Genomic DNA, 9612 nt, shown 5'->3' with positions numbered 1-9612 from the left:
ACATTCCAAGAACTTGTTGGATAATCTGAGCCCTGCTGTGCTATTTTCCCAACAGATGTCTGGGTAGTTTAAGTCCCTCATCACCACCAAGTCCTGTGCTTTGGATTATTTTGTGAGTTGTTTAGAAAAAAAGCCTCATCCACCTCTTCTTCCTGGTTTGGTGGTCTGTAGTAAATTCCTATCATGACATCACCCTTGTTTTTTAACCCCATTTATCCTTACTCAGAGACTTTCAACAAGTCTGTCTTTTATTTCTATCTCAACCTCAGTCCAAGTGTATACATTTTTAATATATGAGGCAACACCTCCTCACTTTTTCCCCTACCTGTCCTTCCTGAGCAAGCTGTATCCTTCTATACCAATATTCCAGTCATGCATATTATCCCACCAATTCTCCGTGTTGCCAACTATGCCATAGTTTTGTTTATTTACTAGCTTTTCGAGTTCTTCCTGGTTATTCCCCATACTTCTCGCATTAGTATACAGACATCTAAGATACTGATTTGGAGGAGGGAACTGGGACTGGTTAGGCAAACAAACTCTAACTGTAAGTGGGGGACAGAGTCTTGAACTGGGGATACAGAAGGGTGAGAGTAAGGCTTGCTTGGCCAGGAGACTGGAACTGGAATGAGAAGACTGAGGATGGAAAGCTGGAACAAGGAACTGGGACAGGGATAGTACTGAGTTTGGAAGGTGAGCCCAGTGAGGGACACTGAGAGCCTGTGGGGAGAGGGACTGGATGAGGAAAAAGGAGGGGAGAATGGAGACTTATTGGGAAGGGAGGGGTTATGGCAGGCTGGGCAAGGAGACAGCAGCTGGAAAGAGAAGCCTGAGGAGTGGAGGCTGGGAGTAAAACAAGAAGCCAAGGATGGGAAATAGAACTTGAACAGAGATTGGTTGAAGGAGATTGTAACAGGGCAGGCTCCCCTCCTGTCCTGCAATCCCACAGAATGAACCATGGATGCCATCTCTTTGTTAGCACCTCTGTATGTTTTATTTATGTAATTTCTACTAAATCACCATCACAATCCCATACAGCAACTCTAGCTACAGTTTCTTATAGTCCTCAGCTTTATCTCTAGGGAGCAGAGGAGAAAAGATCTCAGCATCCTGAGACCCGGCTTCCTATAGGCTCTACTAGCCTTCTCCCACATTTGTATCCACTGCTTTTTAATTACCCTCTCAGTTAATGGGATAGTTAGCCTCTTAGCTCATCAGCCCCCAGTCTGATGAGGTAATCAAGTACTCCACTCTTCCACTAGGCCTTCTCTGAGGGAGCTAATTAATAATTAAATAATCGGAGGTTTGGTCAACTACTGGCTCTCAGCATTCTGTCACAGTGATGGGGGAGGGGTGAGACGGGCAGAAGTCTCTCTGGGCCCTCTAGAAATCGTTCCCCTCCAGCAGTCTTACCAGGACTCTACTGTCAGCAAATATCTGTGAAAGTCAGTAGACAGAGTGTGTGTCTCATCCCCCTAGAGAAGTAGTCCACAGAAGAAAACATCCTATACAGCTATCAGTTACTCTGTTAGCTCAAGTGACAGAGGTTTGAGAGATGGTCCAATCCTGCTGACCCATGTAGGTGTCAATATTATACTATATAATGGGATTTCTGTTTCTTGGGTTTGCTTTTTTAAAAAACCAAGGAAATGACACATACCCCCCACCCCACCCCCATGTTAAAAGAACATTATTAAGTTTGCAAAGTCAAGCACTGAAAAGGTAGGGAATGCCAGAATTAATGTTGCCTATGTGTCCTTAGTTCAGCCCCCCTTGTATATATGAATTACGATAGTCTTAAATTACATGATCACATACTACTTTTTCCACTGGATCTGTGCCTCATTCAGTGCACATAATATTCATGTGAAGGACTGTGACTCCTCGTAAATTAACATGTGTGTAGATGGTTTATTTCTTTGATGCATTTTCTCTGTAATGCTTCTGTCCTAAATAAATGTATTATGTTTTGTGAAAGCTGGTCACTGGTTGCGATGATTTGGGGAATCTAATTTTTACAATTTATGAATTTTGTGTGAAATGATGAACTCTCTGTACGTTCCTTTATCAGACTGCAGTCTTCCTTTTGAATGTACAGCACTTTGCCTTCTCTATTGTCTGCTTGTCTCCATGCTGGACTGGAATTCTAAAGTGGGTCAAAGGGCTAACAAAAGACGGTTATTGACTTAAGTGCCCGACCATTGAAATGTGATCACTCTAGATAAAAGACTGGCTCCCAACCAGGGGAAGTGGTTTATCAGGGGAGTGGTTACTTAGCAATAGTCATGTTAGGAGTCTGGGATCAACTGTGGAGGCTGATCAAGGAGTCACCTGGCAGAGGAATTAGAAGTTTATAAAGGGCAGAAGATGCTCTTATTTATTTATTTGCTTGGGTCATTTTTCACAAGTTTATGATGAGGGAAGCTACTGCAGGAGCTGGATGAACCAGGAGAACCTTCCTACCTCAACACACCTGGTCCTTTAAGGGCTCCCAAAGGAAGGGTGAGGTGGAGTGAGGGGAAATGTGTGTAGGGTTATTTTTGTATGGATCTGTGCATTTCTCATGTGATTAAGTAAAGTGGAATAATGTGTTAGGTGCCTGTATGTTACGTGCTATACCTACCATGTGGCCCTCTTGAAGAGGGCAACAGAAGGCTCATACCTTTTGGGTGAAATTCTAGGAGATGTGTTTAAGCTATGGGGGTCAGCGCTGAATCTGGAGGCCTAAGGGCAGCTGGTCTGAGGGGCTCCATTTCCATAAAAGGAGTAACAACCTGAACCAGTGCCCAGGAACTGTACTAGAGAGGACAAAGGAGGATACTGTGCTGCAGCCTGCTGGGATCCAGGGAAGAGTAAAACACCTAGGACTCAGAGGCAGGGATTTCCCTCACAGTAATCTGGTGAGCTGCCAGTAGGGGAAGACTAAGTGGGTCTGTGGCACGGGTAAATGTTGTCTTAGCCAGTGGAAGATAGTAAAATTAAAGTGAGATCTGCTGGGATAAGCAATGCAGGGGGATTGCATGCCTAAAACTCTGGTCTGGAAGGCAAGGAACATATGGTTTCCTGCCCAAAGAGAGATGATAGCTGGAGGCCAGAAACCTAAATTGATGCTCCTGAGGAGACTGCATAAGAGACAGAGGTGTTGTTTAACCTGGAACTGTTACAATTGCCTTCCCCTTCTTTTTGGTAACTTCATATTTAGTTAGGTTGCAAGAAGAAAATCACAAATAGAACAAGTATGTGTATAAACCTGGAAGAGTTTTGAATAATATTTGTTAAGACAATAACAGTGTATTTCACGTAAGGATATGGCAAATGAAACGGAGTCTGTGACTGAGCATCATGAATATTGAGTTTGTCAGGAGCAATGAACAAAAACTACAGAAAAGAAAACCAGTAGAGACTAAGGTCCATTGAGAGTGCTTGTACATGTAGGATAGGTTCCTGGGAGAACAACTATAAAGGAAGTAAGGATCAATCTGGTTTACATCAGAATGAATGATGTACAGTAATCAAAGATGAAGTTAGTGGGAAACCAATTTAAAAAAAAAGATTCAGTGCTTATAGTGAGCCATTATTCAAAGTGGTAAGAGACGTGGCTACAGTTCAAACAGGGCATTTTTTGAGCATATAACTCAGCAAGAATTTTGAGCCTGCATTTCTTTCAGCAATTATCAGTATCCTTTCTATCCAAAATGACTGGGCAAGGTTCTATGGTTCTATGCAGGAGGTCAGAATAGATGGTCATAATAGAGAGTCCATTCTGGCCTTAAAATCTGAGATCAACAGTAGAGTTTCTCTCTCAAACAAAAGTCACAACCTTACCTTTCTGCTTCTTATACCGTCTGTCTCTCAATGGGACATTGATAATAGGATTGTCATCTAAAGGAGAATTGAGCCACAATTGGGTTAAAAATCAAAACAAAAAGCTGCTCAAATGATGCAGTTTCTTTCAGAGAATTGGAAGGGTAGTGGATGGGCAGCTTAAAGTGGCACTGCCAACCTGAATGATTCATCCCTTGCTGCAATACTGTGCCCAGAATCTGCTTCCCATAAATATAATTGTTCTAGCAGTGATGAGCTCCTAATAACCGGTTCCCTACCGGGTCCTCGGTGGCATTTCGGCAGTGGGGGGGGGGGGGGGGGGGGGCGCTGGTTGGGGTTTTTTGGGGGTTTTTCGGCGGGGGGTCCTCCCCCCGGGGCGGGGGACCCCCCCCCCCCACTGCCGAAGACCCAATAGAGAACCGTGCAGTGAGTATAAGCCCCACGTGCCTGTCTCCCTTCTGCCCACCCATCCAACCCCAACCCACGTCCTGCCCCCGACTGCCCCCCTCAGAACCCGCAACCCATCAACCTCCCTGCTCCTTGTCCCCTGACCACCCCCTCCCAAGACCCCCCACCCTAACTGCCCTCCAGGACCCCACCCCCTACCCAACTCGCCCTGTTCCCTGTCCCCTGACTGCCCCGACCCCATCCATTACCACCCCAACAGACCTCTGGAACTCCCACACCTACCCAACCCCCCTCCCCCGTTCCCTGTCCCCTGACCACCCCCACAGAACCTCCATCCCCTCCAACCGCTCCCTGCCCCTTATCCAACCCCTCCTCCCAGCCCCGGCCCCCTTACCATGCTACTCAAAGCGGCTGGAGCTGCCAAACTGCCCAGAGCACTGGCGCCAGCAGTGCGATGCCGCTGGGGCTCTGCGAGGGGGGAAGGAGCTGGGGAGGGGCCGGGGGAGCCTCCCCAGTTGGGAGCTCAGGCGGGCCGGACAGGACGGTCCCGCGGGCCGGATGTGGCCCGTAGACTGGAGTTTGCCCACCCGCCAGCCCCTTTACAATCAGTTCTACACTGGCTTCTAAATTTAACAACCAGTTCTTGCGAACCGGTGTAAACTGGCTCCAGCTCACCATTGCTTCCTAACCCTCCTGATTGCAAAGAAAAGCTTGAAAGCCTAAACTGAGTGTAATTGACACACAAAGTCTGATGACCGTGCAAAACAATGCAAAGTTCCCCTTTCGTATGAATGGATTATTAACACTGAACCCAGGAGAGGACAATCTGCAGCATGCTAAAAACTGAAAATGTGGGGCAAGCGTACTGAATTTCATATGACTATAAACAGTGCACAGGACACTAATGACTATATTTATACCTGCTCCTGTATTTTCCACTCCATGCATCTGATGAAGTGGGTTCTAGCCTACTAAAGCTTATGCCCAATTAAATGTGTTAGTCTCTAAGGTGCCACAAGGACTCCTCATTGTTTTTGCTGATACAGACTAACACAGCTACCACTCTGAAACCTGTATTATTCTTGTTTGCATTTAATGGAATAAAATCCTTAATCTGCAATTTATCTAATGCTGTTGAAGGATTCTCCCTAACGTGCCACAGAATCCAGGAACCTTGCGTCAGGTCTTAAGGGTGGGTTTTTGTGGAGTTCAAAGTGTGTGTGTGTCTGTGTGTGGGTCTGTATGTGGCAGGAGAAGCTTTGGGCACCACATCCAGGTTTACAAAAAATGGCTACTGCAAAGCCTTTCTTTTTGAATAGGCATTTAGGAGATTGAGGGGATGACGGAGTGGAGCTTGTCTGGGAACCAGAGGGTGGGAGGAGACCTTGTACTACAATTATTTTTTGTTGTTAATTTTATGAATATGGGGCTGGATGCTGTTGTGTTTCTTACTATTGACTGTATTTTTAAATGACAGCAGGACATAAAAAATAAATTAAGCAACTGCTGTCTCTCAAGATACATAAATATTCACATTTTCCTAGTTTTTGAAATGTTTTTTCTCTCTCTCTCCTCCTGTTGTGAAAAAAACATATAATCAAACAGGAACTGGTGAAACTATGATTAAAAGAAATCATGACAAATATTTCTGTAATATTTCAGTTTTAGTAATCTTAGATATTGCTAGTAACAGGGACAGGTAGAAAAAGGTAAGTTGCCAGACTCATTTTTATTGGCTATGACTGGAAGCAATTAACTTTTTCTGACCTGTAACTAGAGACCTATGATCTTCCAAGTGTTTGCAAGCCCTCAAATATCAGTTTATTACTTTTAAAACTTAAAGGCCTTGTTCAGAGGATATGAAGAACAATCAGCGAATGCTTTACTGCTCTTCAGTGCATTTTGTTGATGGTAACCCTGTGTCTCTGGTGAATCATGTGGTTTAAAATGACTTTCACACAGTTTTGTAGCTTCCGGTTCTCATCAGATTACACAGTAGTATGCTTTGTAAAGCAACTTTGTATGTGTAATTACAAAATTGCCTATGCCTCCAATCAGTAAGGCTCCCCACAAAGATTCTGCAGATAAACATACAGAGTATTAACAAAGGCCTAGATTGACAAGGTGGGTGAGGTAATATCTTTTATTGGACTAACTTCTGCTGGTGAGAGAGAGAAGCTTTCAAGTTCTTCCTTAGGCCTAGGAAAGGTACTCAGAGTGCCACAACTACATACAAGATCCCTTAGGAAATGTGCAAAATACTTATGCTAAACTATCTGTTCAACCTTGTATTTAGCAGTGACACTCTGAATACCCATCCCAGGCCTGAGAAAGAGCTCTATGTAGCTCGAAAGCTTGTCTCTTTCACCAACAGACATTGGTCCAATGAAAGATATTACCTCACCCACCTTGTCTCTCTAATAGCTCAGACCTACATGGTTACAACTACACTGCATAAAGGCCTAGATTGTCGCTTTGCATTTTCCCTGAGTACACATAGCTGTGGGGAGGTAATCGGCGACCAGTACAGACCAGATTACACGAGGCCCTGTGGAGGTTGTCTCCCATAATGTACAGGGCAAGCCACAATCTTGTCTAAAGGTTGTGCCAGGCTTTTCTAAGTCTGATGTGTGTGGGTTTGCTATTAGCCATTTCAAAACTAAAATAATAGTGTGTTTTTCTCTTTCTATCCAAGGCTCTCATAATCTTTATAAACATATTCAAAACCTACTGAGGCAGCTGTCCTTTTTTCAGGAAGTATTTCTTGCACAGCTAACATTTCACTAATGTTCCATGTTCTACGCTGTCTTCCAGTTCATTTCTATGTGCAATTTAAGGGACTAGTTTTAACTTACCAAGTGCTAAGTCGCTTGGACAAAGGGTACCAAAGTAGCTACCTCTCTCTGTGATATTGCTGCATTGAGTGAATAGAGCCTTATACAAGGGCTACACAACACCAGCACAGATATGGCACAGCAGTTGTGCTGCCATAGCACCATAGGGTAAATGCTTCCCTCTCAAACGGCAGGGTTTTTTCCGTTGATGTAGGTAAACCACCTCTTTGAGAGGTGGTAGCTAGGTCGTTGGGCAAATTCTTCTATTGACCTAGCCGCATCTGTGGGAGGCAGGGTGGGTTAGGTTGACTTAACTATGGTTCTCAGAGTGCAAAATTTTTCATAGCAATGTAGCTAGGTAAATCTGATTTTGAAGTGTAGACTAAGCCTTTGTTTAAGTGGAAAGGGGAGGGATGGGTGTGTGGGTGGAGAAGGGGACCTTAGTCCTGAAACTTTTCAGATTCATAGATTCTAAGGCCAGAAGGGATCACTATGGTCATCTAGTCTGACTTCATGTATAACACAGGCCACAGAACTTTCCCAAAATAACTCCTAGAGTTGATCTTCTAGAAAACATCCAGTCTTGATTTAAAATTGATCAGAGACTGAGTATCCATCAGAACCCTTGGCAATTATTCCAATAGTTAATTATTCACTGTTAAAAAATTTACATCTTATTTCCAGTCTGAATTTGTCTAGCTTTAACTTCCAGGCATTGGATCATTTTATACCTTTCTCTGCTAGATTGAAGTTAAATATTTGTTCCCCAGGTAGTTAACCTATAGACTGTATTCAAGTTGCCCCTAAACTTCTTTGTTCAGCTAAATAGATTGAGCTCCCTGAGTGTCCCTATTAGGCACATTTTCTAATCTTTTAATGAAGCTCTTGGCTCTTCTCTGAATCCTCTTGAATTTATCAATATCCTTGTTAAATGGTGGGCACCAGAACTGGATGCAGTATTCCAGCACCAGTGCCAAATCAGGGGTAAAATACCTCTCCACTCCTACTCAAAATTCACATTTATACATCCAAGGATCTCATTAGCTCTTTGGGCCACAACGTCACACTGGGACCTCATGTTCAGCTGATTATCCACTATAACCCCCAAATCTTTTTCAGAGTGACTGCTTCCTAGGTTAAAATCCCCCATCCTGTCCATATGGCCTACATTCTTTGTTCCCAGATGCATAAGCTTACATTTAGCTGTATTAAAACACACATTGTTTGCTTGCATCCAGTTTTCCAAGCTATCTAGATTGTTCTGAATCAGTGACCTGTCCTTTTCAATATTTCCCACTCCCCCAATTTTTGTGTCATCTGCAAACTTTATCAGTGATGTTTTTATGTTGTCTTCTAGCTCATTGATAAAGACGTTAAACAGGGCCCAGAACCTCAATGGAAACACATCCGCTGGATGAATATTTCCCGTTTACAGTTACATTTTGAGACCTATCAGTTTTTCATCCATTTAATGTGTGCCATGTTAATTTTATATTGTTCTAGTTTTTGTAAATGTCAAATGCCTTACTGAAGTCTAAGTGTACTAAATCAGCATGATTATCAACCAAACTTGTAACTTAATTTAAAAAAATCAAGTTAGTTTAACAGGCTCTCTTTTCCATAAACCCATGTTGATTTGCATTAATTACATTACCGTCCTTTAGTTCTTTATTAATCCAGTCCCATATCAGCTGCTCAATTATCTTGCCTAGGATTGATGTCAGACCAACATCTGGTTTGTCCCGTTAAACCTTTAAAAAAATTGGCACATCAGTTTTCTTTCAGTCTTCTAGAATTTCCCAGTGCTCCAAGACTAATTGAAAATCCACATTAACAGTCCAGTGAGCTCTTCAGCCAGCTCTCTTAAAACTCTTGGATGTAAGTTAGCCAGTCCTGTTGATTTAAAAATGTCTAACTTCAGTAGCTTTTATGTAACACCTTCCAGAAATACTAGTGGAATGGAAATAGTGTTATCGCCATATGTTGCGACTCCATCTTCTAGTTTTCCCCTCCCCCTAATGCAGAACAAATATTTATTGAACATTGCTGCATTATTTACTGATGATTCTACCATTTCCATCTAGTAATGGACCAATACCATTTTCAGAATTCTTTTTACTTTTTTTTTTAAACCTCCTCCTTATTGTCTTTAACCCTGCTGGCCACGGATTTCTCCTTGTGTCCCTTGGCTTTCCTTATCAATTTTCTACAATTCCTAACTTCTGATTTATATTCATTACCATCAACTTCACCCTTCTTCCATTTGTTAGATACTTACAGCTACCTTTACTGCCCCTTAAACGAGGTTGCTTTGATACCTGACACAGGTCCCTTCTTCAATGTTGCCTAGTAAAGTGGGGCATCTAGTAAAGTGTACTTAAATGATTCCCAATTATTATTCACTTTTTGGATTAAATTATTCCGCCACAGCAGGAGAGTGGTGGCTGCTGATTCAGGGCCCAGCTCTGCTGCCAGCAGCGCAGAAGGAAGAGTGGCAATACCATACCATGCCATCCTTACTTCTGCGCTGCTGCTGGCAGTGGCT

Source organism: Trachemys scripta, chromosome 2, assembly GCF_013100865.1.
Source record: "Trachemys scripta elegans isolate TJP31775 chromosome 2, CAS_Tse_1.0, whole genome shotgun sequence".
In the NCBI taxonomy this organism is placed as follows: Eukaryota; Metazoa; Chordata; order Testudines; family Emydidae; genus Trachemys; species Trachemys scripta.
This window is presented reverse-complemented; position numbering follows the sequence as displayed.